The sequence below is a fragment of the Pteropus vampyrus genome, unplaced genomic scaffold (genome assembly GCF_000151845.1).
Source record: "Pteropus vampyrus isolate Shadow unplaced genomic scaffold, Pvam_2.0 Scaffold23, whole genome shotgun sequence".
Lineage (NCBI taxonomy): Eukaryota > Metazoa > Chordata > Mammalia > Chiroptera > Pteropodidae > Pteropus > Pteropus vampyrus.
The window spans coordinates 6,083,332-6,096,510 of record NW_011888804.1 but is presented as its reverse complement, the minus strand read 5'-3'; the positions used below and the strand labels follow the sequence as shown (position 1 = coordinate 6,096,510).

Here is a 13,179-nt window from a genome sequence, read left to right as displayed (position 1 = left end):
CAAAGCTTGGTAGCAAAAACCCAAATAGTCCAATTAGAAAATGTCCGAAAGATATGAAGAGATAAATACACAAGGCAAAAACACATATTAAAAGAGGTTCAATATCATTAGCTATTGGGGAGATGCAGATTAAAACTATAGTCAGTTATCACTACATACGTATCAGAATGACTAAAATTAAAATAGCGACAGCACCAAATGCTGGAGAGGATGTGTAGAAACTGGATTGCTTATATGTTGACGGTGGGATTATAAAATGGTACCAGCCACTATAGAAAATAGTTTGACAGTTTTTTAAAAAACTAAACATGCAACTACCATACAACCCAGCAGTTACACTCCTGGGCACTTATCCCAGATGATTGAAAACATATGTTCACACAAAAACCTGTACACCAATGTTTATAGCAGCTTTATTTGTAAAAGCCCCAAATTGGAAACAACCCAGATGTCCTTAAACACGTGAAAGGTCAAACAAACTATTATATATCCATACAATGGAATACTACTGGTTAATAAAGAGGAACAAGCTATTGAAACACAAACAACCTAGATGACTCTCCAGAGAGTGAAAAAGCAAACCCCAAAGGTCATATACTGTATGATTTCACTTATATAACATTCTTGAAATGACTTAATTATAGAGTACATATTAGTGGTTGCCAGGTAAGCGCGGGAGGGGAGGAAAGTTTTGTTATAGATGGGGAACACGAGGGATCCTTGTGATGATAGAAATGTTCGTTATCTGATATGTCAGTGTCAGTATCCTGCTTGGGATATTGTACTATAGATTTGCAAGTACTTAGCATTGAGGGATACCGCATAAAGGGTGCATGAGATCTTTTGGGTATTATCTCTTATAATTTCATGTGAATATAGAGATATCTCAAAATGCTTAATTAAAAATTAAATGAATTATTTTTCTTTTCACTAGTTGAAGATTTATTTTCTATTTTACTTAGCTTCTTGGCATCTGTATAGTTTGCTGGCTGTATAAAATTTGAACTCAAATCACTATTTCCATGACTATTCCTGTCCTTTTTTACTTGTAAAAAAATTGAGGTGCTTTAAACAATATATCCTTTAATCTGGGCATAGGTTTTTTTCCCCCTTTACTTTTTTGCATGAATACTTAGCTATCCTCAAACTACTCAAAAAACATGGTTTTAGCAATGCAAAATTGGTCTCGTTGGTCATAATATAATTAATTTTTTCTTTCATGTTTAGAATTTTTTAGGACTAATAATAGCAGCTGTGATATGTCAGTGATTTCATAATTTATTAATTATGTTAAATAAAATGTAATACTGGTGAGGCGTTAGTAACATTGCACAGATTATTGTAGTCCTGAAAAAACAAGAATAAATCCAGTGAATGAGAAAAGTGACACTATTGTTGGCACTCTGAAATTCTGCAGGAACTTACATTGTAGCTAAAATCAACCTTATCTTCTTGCTGTGTTCAAGAGGCTTTTCATTGATTTCTGTTGAGATGAAAAGCCTTTTTTAACTTAAAAAAGAAAAAAGAAAAAAGGCAGTACTCTCCAGGCCCTGTAGATTATTAAGATCTTTTAGCAGGCACTTGCTCTTTCTCTAGGAAATTGGCTGTTAAAGTCAGAAGGAACTCTTAATAGTTTGCATGGTGTTTGATTAAATGGAACAGTTGGATCAGTAGAGATTCCAGATATAATGGAGCAGATATTCACTTCTATACATCCCCTATGATTAGCATGGTTATATATTTTATATTATAGAAATAAAGTAGCATATATTGTTTTGCATTATAAAATAAAAAATATGTTAGAGAAAACATGATAAATTGTCCTTTTTGGGAAAGACTTAAAAGCATCATTAAAATATAACATATATAAAATAGTATGTGTCCAGTATTGTGGGTGGGATAGTTAATGGTTCTGCAGAGATAAAACTAACAACCATACTGGAAGAAATGATGATGATGGTTTCTAATATTGGAGCATTATTTACATGTCAGGTGTTGCTCAAAGCAACTTTTTGTATTAACTCATTTTATCATGATATTTTTATTGTGAAGTAGGGACTATCCTGTATTCCTGTTTATAGATGAAGAAACTGAGGCATGGAGAAGTCAGAAGGAATCTTCCCTGAGGACACATAAGTGGTAGAGAGGGGCGTTTAGTTTTAACTACCACTTTATATTGATTTCAGAGAAATAAGAGCACATATGATAAAATGCAAAATGCGAATTCATAGGTAACAGGAGGCTGAAGTCTGTGGACTGGAGTCATTAAGGCAGTTTGCCTGGAGAAAACAAAAAATTAGGACAAGTGTGGGTAGTAAAGTGAGTGATAGCAACCCGAGTACAAAGCATTGAATATTAATAAACATGCTGTATGTGGCATGGCAGCTGTTGGGAGCTGAAAGTTTGGGAGAGCAGTAGAAAAGATGGGCTAGATTAGTTAGGATAAGAAATTTGGATTGCAAAGTATGGGCTTGGGACCACATTTTCTAGGTTGTGCTGTTGAGAGGAGCAACAAAAATCTGTCAGAGATGCATTAAATATGGACTCTTAGAACTAGAGAAGACTATAAAGGTTATTATCATGTCTTTGCTCTTTAGTCTGTCTACCCTACCCTAAGTTTTATATTTTAGTTTTGCTACTGATTATTCAGAAGCTGGATAGTGTGGGAAAACAAAAGCAATAAACTAGGTATCACAAAGCTTGGATTCTGGCACCAGCTTTTCCATTTTCTTGTTGGAATGACCTTGTCATGGGTTACTTAACCAGTTGAGATTTAATTTCCTCAGTTGTGTCTATGGCTATGCTACCCTGCATAAGCCCAATCCTGTCTGATCTCGGAAGCTAAGCAGGGTCAGGCCTGGTTAGTACTTGGATGGGAGACCACCTAGGAAGACCAGGTGCTGTAGGTGTAAAAAATAAAAAATAAGGAATTGTAAGCTGACAGGGTCCTTGCAATCTGTGAGGTCAACCAAGGATTGCCTCACCTAAAAAAATAATAATAATGGTAATAATTTCCTCAGCTATATAATGGACTTAGTATCATATGCCTAACCAAGGATTCGTGACAATTAAGTGAAATAGTCTAAGACTACCTTATTGAATTCATATAAGTTATTCCTGAAAAAACAATTTGCTGTGCAATAAACCCCCTTAACTGGAATGAAAATGCAGATATAGAAATTGAAGCTCCCTCTTCCTCCATGGAATGAGTAGGAAGACTTTGTTTTTTCCTACAAACCTGATCTCTCTTCTAGCTTTGGGTTTTATGGCTCACTGAATGTTTTATTTATCTATTTATTTAAAATTATAGTTGACACACAATTTTATATTAATTTCAGGTGTATCACTGAGTGTTTTGATTCAGCAGGTGTGACCCAATCACAGGACACTCAGTCAAGTAGGGGAGAGAAGACATATTAAGTAACTAAATATCATGTTACATACAAAATGGTGTTTCATGAAATAATTATACCTGTGCTGTGGTAATTCAGAATAGAGATTATTGATACTTGGGAGAAATGAGAAGGCTTTGTGGAGGAGGTAGTATTTGAAAATGATGACCTTTGAAAGAAGGTGTGATGAGATGCTGAAATGAACAGATTTATTTCAGGAGAAGGGAGTATAATGAAAAAGACATGGAGAAAGAAAAGCATGTAACCAAAAAATTGGTATTTTTGTAATAAGTGGGCAGGGCCAGGAGTAATAGGAAATAGGTTAAAAAGGTAGGATGGAACTAGATTACCGGGGCCTTGATTAATATACTAAGGAATTTTGGATTGCAGTTGTTAACCGTCATGATCAACAATCCTGTTGTACCTGAGAGCAGTTTTAGGCTTACAAAGATCTTTGAAACACACTTGTAAAATTTGTCTTGGAAATAACACTTCAGGAATGAACTTGTATTACAGTGATCAAGTGAGTTATTATTCATATTCCAATTAGTATATATATTTCCTGTATTTTTAAAAATAAGAAAGGTGGTGTTACCTTTATCTGTTCTTTTTGGTTATCCAATAATACTGCTATTTATTGACTACTTATAGGAGAGTAAAAATTTTGTAGTTTTTCAGTTTGATTAAATTGAATCCCAGTCTTCACCAGTTATGAATTTATATGAAATGAGATATTTCAGGAATAAAAATGTTCGTATGTTAGAATTTGTTGGTGTACGTTTTTGATAAAATTTATGAGTTGCTGCCTGCTGATAGTAGTACAAAACAGATCTTTTGGATATGCTGGGTGTCCTTAGATTTTTTGTGATTAACACTGGAGACACTTCCTGTGATGATATTCCTAAATATAGCCTTTTCAAACTCAAACACTGTATTCTTGTGAAAAATCCTACCACCATACACAATACTATTTGTGATAGGTATTGGTCATAAATATTTGGTAGCGATTGTCAAATAAGCCTATAAGCTTTACATAGTATTGAAACTTTAATGGGAATGACTTTTAGTTCTCTTGTAAAATGGAGAATGCCAATTCAAGTGATAAATAGTTAATGGTTTTTAGATATGTGATTTAAATCAAAATAATGGCTTTTATTGATTTTGTGTGTACGTGCATGTGTGAATATTTGACATCAGAAAAGTAGTTCAAACCTGCAGCTTAGATAGAGGTCTGGTATAACTGACATCTCTGGAAATTGTTCAGATTTCAGGTTGGATAAATGATTTTACTTTACTGACATTTTGAATATTTGCCACAGAAATTTTTCTTAAACTGTGTTTCTTTGAAGCCTAAAGTTTTATTATTCTTATTGCTTCCTGGAAAACCTCATTTCAGTGACAGATTTGATTCAAAGTGAGACATTGGCTAGTTGCCATTTAGCCGAAAACATCCCTCTTTTCTTTGTTACACAAATTCCACATTTTTTGAAGTATAGTTTTCATTTACGAACTTTGAAACAACTCTATTTTGCATACCATCCATGTTTTGTAACTGCTGACTTTTGTTAATTTTCATTATTTAATATTGCTGTAGAATGTCATGTACCCCATCTCCTGTAGATTGATTGTAATTATCCCCAAAGTTTAAAGTTTAACTAAAGATTGTGGCAATCTTACCAGAGGGCGTCTGACTTTCTGAACACTGAATAGCCTTCTTCAGTGTGTTCTCTGTAGCTAATGAAGAGTACATTTGCTGAAACCCATGTTTGTTTAATCAGTTCTTTGGATTCACCACTGAAGCAGTGGCACGGCGAGGTTAGATTGTAGGCGGTAATCCTCCTTAAATGAGGCTTAAGGGGAGTTGGCATGGTGGTTCATAAACTGTGTTTGGAGCTTTGCTGGCTTCTCCTCGGTTAATGTTACAAACCTTGGAGTTTTTGTCCTAACCCAGTTATCTCAAAGACAATTCTCTCATTTGTTGGTTAAGGAAACCTTTTGTTGTTGTTCATCTTCTTTACACACACACGTCCTTTTTTTCTACACAAGGAGAATTTGTAACCCATTTAGGGGAAGAATCTGATGTTGATTTTCTACTCTTTACTGAAAAACTAGTGCTGTTTAATTTCATTGAATCCTATATTTTTAAATAGAAATAAGGTAACTTGCAGAAATTTTGAACACATTGGAGTATTTGTCTTAACAGTCAAAAATGCATTTCACTTTAATGGGTGTTTTGCTTGTATTACAAAATTGACTTAAAGGTCTCAGTAGCAAAGTACATATTTGTTTATAAACACTAGGAATTGGAAGTTCAGGAATTTATAATTTATAATTTGTGTTCAGAAATTTGAAATTTGGTATTTTAAAATCAAATATCATTCTTGGTGATAGTTGGTCGTTTTATTTGGTATACTTTATCATATTATTTTATATATTAAATCAGCTTTACAGATTAAGATTTACCATTTTGTATTTTAAAATGTAGCCTGTAAATTTTATATTTAAGTATCACTGAACTGAAGGAGTTGCTCATAGGTGATGTTTCATTTAAAAACTATATTAAAATGTTTACTTACAACATGGTTTGTGAAAATCAGAAAATTTAGTGGTTTTGATCTGCAGAGCAGCTTTAACCACTATAAATTTATTTCGCAATATTTCTACCTAAGCAAGTAGCTGTTATAAACTGTTGTCAGTGTGGATTCCTATTATTTTCAAATCCTTCCCTGTTCCTTTTTAAAGGTGATTGTAATACATTTAAATCAGCTTTTCTCTCAACAAATTTTTGGTCACTTTTTTTCGAATTTGCAAACTATGAGAAATTCATGCAAAAAGGCATTTCTTCTTTCCTTTGATGAACATTCCCTGCCTGCCTGCTCTGTGCCAGGTGGTGTAGTTACTAAAACACAGTCTTTAATCTTGAGCTTAGAATCTCAGGAAGGGGGGTAAAAATACATATTTTTCTGTAGTACTCGAAGAGCAGCACGTTAGCAGGGTGATCATAGTCCTCTAAAAGTGCCCTGTAGGAACTTTGGGATAGGGGTTGGGAGTGGGAAGACTTCTCTAGGGGGCGATCCTTGAAAAGTTACCAAGATTTCAGGGCGGGGAGAGTAAATATGTTTATTGGAATACATCGGTTTCCAGTTGTGTTTTGTGGATCTCTACGTTCGTGAGAAGGTATGTATGCTTTTCTGCTTCTCCTCTCTGCCTTTTTATTTTTTTTAACTTGTTTTATATGTTGGGAACGATACAGTAGGGAATGAGAAAGTGCCCAAGAAGATGGGCAGTGTTCTTCAGCAACCTATAGGAAATGGGAAAAAGTACAAAAATAAGGGGTTGGTTTTAGATAGCAGTAAGGACATATCTGTGGTAATAAGAGAGAAGGCAGAGTTGATGCAGTTCGATGATAGATGCGGAATGTGGATTTCCCTTTCAGTGGTCTCTGTCATTGAAAAAGGAAGCAAGGTCATCACTTATGAGCAAAGAGAGAGGGAGAGATGTCAGGTTTGTGGAGTACAGAAAAAAAGGGTTAGTCTGAGTTAGGAGAGTGGTAAAGTGAAGGACCTAGAGAAACGTCATTAGTTCTGTTTTACAATGGCAAGGGCTCACTTAAGTTGTGGTTTTGAGTTTAACTTAAGACCAGTTTGTGTGGGTGTGGGTTTTTTGCAGTCACATTCAACTGCACAGGTTTAGGCACTGATTAGGTGGGGAGTTAGTTTAACTAGGATTTTGCCAGAGTATACAAAAATATGAGAGTGGGCCAAGGGAGATGAAGGGTTATGCACAAAAAGGATTATGATGACGGGCCATGGAATTTAAACTGGGAGCAGGCATGAGAGTGAGCGAAGGATAGTGAAAAGTGGTGAGACCTGTAGGTTATAGATTCTGTGAGGTTTTCCAGTTTCCCGAATTTCATTGTGGTAATGGCAATTTGAAATACGATTTTAGGACTAAGCATTGATAGTAAGAATATGTTTAAACAACCAACCTCCCCGCACCCCACAAAAAGTTTGTTTTGAGGTTCTTCTAGTGTTCCAGTTAACAAAACCCCATAATCTGTTGAAATATAAACTTTTCTCCCCTTTTGTTCCAGCTCACAAATATTATTTAGTTAAAACTTTGATTTACTTTAAGGAAATGGCTGTTTTAAAATGTAATTTGTGGTGACATGGGAGTGTTTGTATTCCTGTTGTCTAGGTTATCAGTACCAGATTCCAATTGGATGATATGCAGAGGAAATTCAGGTTCAGCTGATGTTATGCGTATTCTCAAACAGAAGACTAAATGTTTGAATGAGAAAATTTTTTTAAAAAATTGAATTGTAACTTTTTAAAGAACGTTCATAAATGATGTATATAGCTGAGGTTTCAAAATGAATGTTTCTATTTCAGAAAACTCATTTTCTGGTTCTTTAGAAATTTCTTTCACAAACAATGAATTATATAGTAAGGAGGAACCGCTGACGCTTTGATTAGCCCTTTAGATTTGACTAGCCAAATCTATTAATTTAAGTAAAATTTTGTTCAAAGATTCACTTAGTTTTTACCTTTTACTTTACGCAGTTTGATTTGATATTGAAAGGTAAGAATTGCTGGACGTGTGTTCTGTAGTTGTTAAGAGAAGATAGAATCTAGTGCACCCTCTAGGGACTTGCTTTATACAGGAGCACAGATAATTCATCAGTGCCAGGGTTTCTCAGTCTTGGCACTCTTGACACTTTGAGCTGGATAATTCTTTGTTTGGGGGGTTGTCCTATGCACTGTAGGATGTTTAGCAGCATCCCTGGCCTCAATCCGCTATGTGCCAGTAGTATACTACCCCCACTTCAGTCTCGGTCTTGACAAAAATGTCTCTAGAAATTGCCAGATGTTCCTTAGAGATCAAAATTGCCCAAGTGGAGTACCAATGATATATGGTGATGGAAGAGAGACCCAGGTTCTGGTATTTGGATAGTCTTGGAATTCGGAATCTGGGAAAATTATTTTTCAGTTACCTTCTTTAGAGAAGTTGGAAGTGAGGTCACGAGGAAAAGAAGTGACAGACAAGTGAATATTTCTTTAGCTTTACCTTTGTGCTATGGTAGTTGACATTAAAATACTGGCATATTAGAAATTTATGTCGATTGGTCAAGAGACAGTCCCTGGCCCAAGCGCTCTTCAGTCTGACATAGTCTTTGTAATCTTTAGAGACCTAGTCAACAGACATCTTTCTCTTATTTTTTTAAAAAATTCTCATTCTTTTTGACTTGACTTTGAGCTCATCTTGCCATCTGTTCTTTCCAGAAAATGTTTTTGTCCTTGCCTTCTATTAAGCTTCATTTTCTTGACTTTGTATCTTCTCCTCTTTCTTGAGCTCCATTGCCCAGATAGCCAATCATGGTAATAAAGAGTCTGCTGTTTTAATAGCACCAGGTTGGGTTTTATAACCAAGGCAGTGTGGCCAGGTCACAAAGACTAAGATTTAATTCTTTCAACTGCTCCTATCAGCTCAGTTAACTACAACAATTTGGAATGGAAAAAGCCACAAAGTCACTTGGATTACAAAGATACTCAAATAAATGACATTGACAATCATGAGATGTGACCGGCATCTTACTGGCAATTGATGGTATGTCATTGGAATCTTTTATAGCAACCCTTTCAGGTAATTACTTAACCTCCTTTTAATAGATGTGGCCAGAGACTCAGATTATACCTACTTGTAGCTGGGTATGCAGCTATGAATTCTCTAATGAGGAGCTGTCCTATGAAGAATGGTCATCTCTATTGATTGTACTGCAAGGCTTTGCCTTGATCACTTTGCTTTCTTCTTCCTTCTTCCTTTTCTTTCTACAGTCTCATTTCCTATGGCATATTTTTGAAAGAAGTTGTTCCCTGCTCAGATACGTGAGTGTCCCCATTACCTGACACCACTGTTTAACCTCGAGAAGCCTTTCCTGTTATCCTTAACCCACATATATTATATTACTTTTTACCAGTGTTCAGTTTCTCTGAGTTTAAATATGGCAGAATCAGTTTTATATTAAAATTTTATATTGTAAAATAGGTAGAATCAGTTTTATATTAAAATTTTATATTGTAACATGACCTAGGAAAAGATAATCTCTAGTACTTCTTGACACCAAAATATTCTCTTAAAAAAATTGTGTACATATACACACATAAGTAAATTGGGGATTTTTGAGTCATTTGTTGGAAGAACTTCTTAAACAACTTGACTAGACTTAAGCATAACCATATGAATTATGAGTAACCATAGTTTCTCATTACCTTTCCAGTTTGAATAACTGTGTTTTCATTCAGTAGTCCCCTTTTACTTTTGTTTTATACAAATATATAATAAAAAATATATTTATATATTTCAAAGTATATATATTTCAAAGTGCAACATCTGTGGAGAAAAGAATTTGCATTTCAAAATGGGTAGTGCAGGCAATTCACTGCACAAAAATTCATTCTGATACAGATTGATTTGCTATTAGAGAGCAAAATTATTAAAAAAATTAAGTTCTCAATCTAGTCAACTAAAATAGTTGGAAATATAAGAATGGAGCTCAAGAAAACAGCCTAGCTAGTGATTCTGTAAGTCTCGATCTCAGTGCTGTAACCAGAGAAGCTATGGGAGTGGAATGTCTCTAGTCTGTAGTAAGTTCTTTATACTAATTTAGAGTCTGCTTAATAAAAAGATGACTTAGATGCATTATTGCAAACTGCCTTTCAAATGCTAAGAAATCAAAAGAATTTTAGAAGTGATCAGTTCAGCAAAAAAAGTTTAGAATTCCTCATGTGTGCTGGGCACTACAAGGTTGATTAAGAGACTGTCCTTTGTCAAGAGGCTAGTAGGAAGAAAGTAAGAAAGGCTTTTGTTCTTTACTGTGAGGTGAAGACAAGGTGAGTGGGTGGTAAGAATGGTATAAATGTATCTCAGAGTTAAGTGTTTAGTTTACTATAAGTAAAAGATTCATTCATGTTCTTTCGATTGTGTATTGGATACTTAAGTAGGGAAATTCATAGTTTTCCTTTTAAATGACTGGATAACTTTTCATAGGTATGTAGTTGGACTAGGCTCTAAATTTCACTTTGATTTTCAGAATTGTTTATTATATATAGCTTTGCAGCTCAGTCTCAAAGAACAAATTGCTCTGCAAGTTCTTAGGACTCTAGTTCTTCCTACCTATGCAGAAATTGGAATCATTTGTCAAATTGTATAAACTTAGGTTTCTGTAAATATTTCAAGACGGAATATTCTGTTATCAAAAGTTTTGTTTGGGTACCAAAGAGTATTGTAACAGCTAGCCATCATAAACGTAACACAAATCTGTGGAACTCTGAAAATTCTTTGACCTATGTTAAGAATTCTGTCTTGGAAATTCCAATGAAAGAATTGATTTTGTAAATTTTATGTTGTTAGTAAATACTTTTCCTAAAACTGCCTTTCTTGTAAATATAACAAAGTCATGTGGTTGGGTACCGAGTTAGTATTAATTTTTTTCATATGACAGATTTGTCTTTGTGTTTTTAATAACACAAAATCAGCAATGCAGGGAGGTAATAGGTAATGAGAGCCTATTAAATAGAGTAAGAATAGTGTAGCTGGGTACCAACCAAGTTAGTAATATCAATATAAAATTCAGTCTTAAACTTAAACCAAGTATCACTACTTAAATTTTCATGCGAAATGACTGAGATTTAAGGTGCAGTGATTTTTGTAAGTACTTAAGCACAGAGAGAACAAGAATTACTACATCGGGAAGACAGGTGAATAACTGTAAAAATGTGCATAAATTATGTAAGAATTTGCCTTTACCTGAGAATTTATCTTTAACACTGTTTGAGACTGGATGCTTAAGGTTTGAAAGATTTTGAACTGCTACGATGATTTCGAGAATTGCTTTCTTTCCAAGTGATATTCTGATATTTTGTTGTATAAAGTTTAGACACAGGTGAAACAAATTTATGGTAATAAAATAATTACCGTGTGTTTTCCGATACTTTCATAGAAATTTACTTAATTAAGAAAAATACAGTGGAAGTTCCTTTAGCTGTTATTCTAAAACTTAAGGATTTGAGGAATGATGAAGGGGAGTATTGGAATGGTTATCTTAATTAAACAAATTCAAGAAGTTTGCCCCCTTTATTCTCAGCTCCCAATTCTCATATGTCTCGCAGGTCAGAGCTACCAAGATATCCGATCCTTTTTCCTCCTCACCCTTCCTCCTGCCTCTGAAGGAGACTGGACCTTTTTTAATGCTAGCTGTGTTCTCGTGATGGTGACCCAGGTTTTCTCACCTCCTTCATGACTTTGTTTCACCTGTTTTCTCTTTTATTTTCCGTTTTTTTCATTGTCCATTGGCTCCTTTCTCTTAGTCCCACACCTTTTGACCCTTCAACCAGAATTTTTTTCTTTGACCTTGCTCCTCAAGCTCTGCCTATAATTTTTTAATTTCATTTTCAAAATTCTCCAAAGAGTTAACTCTTCTTATGGCCTCCGCTTCTCTTCAACCCATTGCCATCTCACTTCTTTCTGTACTAGCCTACTTCCTCTCACTGGGATGATCCAGCGTCTGTCCCTGGGTCACTTCTTAGCTTTCATCAAATGCAGCTTACAGTCTTCCTGTCCTCTTGTCTCTCATTATTCAGTACTCTTCTATTTCTCTGCCTCTTACTGTTCTTTTTTGATGATGATCATGTTGGCTGCTCATGTTTACTGAGCCTTAGAATGAGTCAGGCACTGTTATGTGCACGTTACATATGAGCTTTACAGTTTCTCTAATTTTTTTTTTACACGTGGGTTATGTAAAGACAGAATGACATAGTTCAAGTGTGAAGAAAAGTATGTTACCCTATTTTATAGGTGAAAAAAGTGAAGCACAAAAAAAATTTAAGGAAACTTGTCCAAAGTTACACAGATTAAGTGGTAGAACTGGACTCCATTCTAGGTCGTCTGGGTTCAGGGGCTGGCCCGTGAACCTTAGTTGTCTTTCCGTTACAGGTAGTGAGTCCTTTCAGTTTTGTTCTTGCTCCCTTCACTGCACCTGTATTTAGTATATTGTTCTGGATCTTTCTCATTTCTGCTTTCCGGGGTCCTCATGAAGGGCCTCTGCAATTGTCTCCTTGTTTTACTCTGTCCTGGCTCTAACCTGTGTCATCCATGTAGTCTCAAGAGTTACGTTTCTTAACAGTTATAGTTTTAATATTCCAGGATTCAGAAACTATTGTTTTCCATTACCTTTAGAAAAAGCTTGAACTTCTCAGCATGTTGTTTAAATTTTTCTCTCTCTTTTGTATTCAGATATTTCAGTGCTTTAGTTTTTGTCATAACTCTGTGTATAATATCCTTTTTTTAGTCAGAATGAATCTTTTTGGGCTGTGTGTACGTGTATGTGTGTTTCCTCTGTGGAGTGATTGTGCTTTTATTAAAAATTTCACAGTGGGGGATTCTGGAAATATTTGTTGACTGTATATTGAAATAATTTAAAAACTAAATCTAATTATGATTCATCTTAGGACAAATTTTAACACTTCTTTGGGGTTGATGGTATTGGGGCAAGTGTATTAACAAGAGTCTTTTTTTTTATTCTTTGGCAGAGGCATAGCTAGTATTTTTCTATGTGAAGATATTTCTGTATTTTCATATATACAAGTTTTCACTTTTTATCTCGTGTGATAGACTTTCATATTCACTCTGAAAGCTCTAGAAGCTAAAATTGTAGTCTGTTCAGATAAGCATTGGCAACCAGTAACAACTATCCCATGGAGATGCCCCATAGAGATACATATATCAAACA

General features: G+C 34.8%; 1 protein-coding gene and 1 pseudogene across 2 annotated transcripts in view; both read left to right on the top strand.

The window, feature by feature from the left end:
* MED13L (mediator complex subunit 13 like) overlaps positions 1–13,179 on the top strand; it is a 262,490-nt gene that overhangs the window by 67,268 nt on the left and 182,043 nt on the right. The gene's annotated exons all lie outside the window — the stretch shown is intronic.
* On the top strand, positions 2,791–2,909 carry LOC111737016 (annotated as a pseudogene).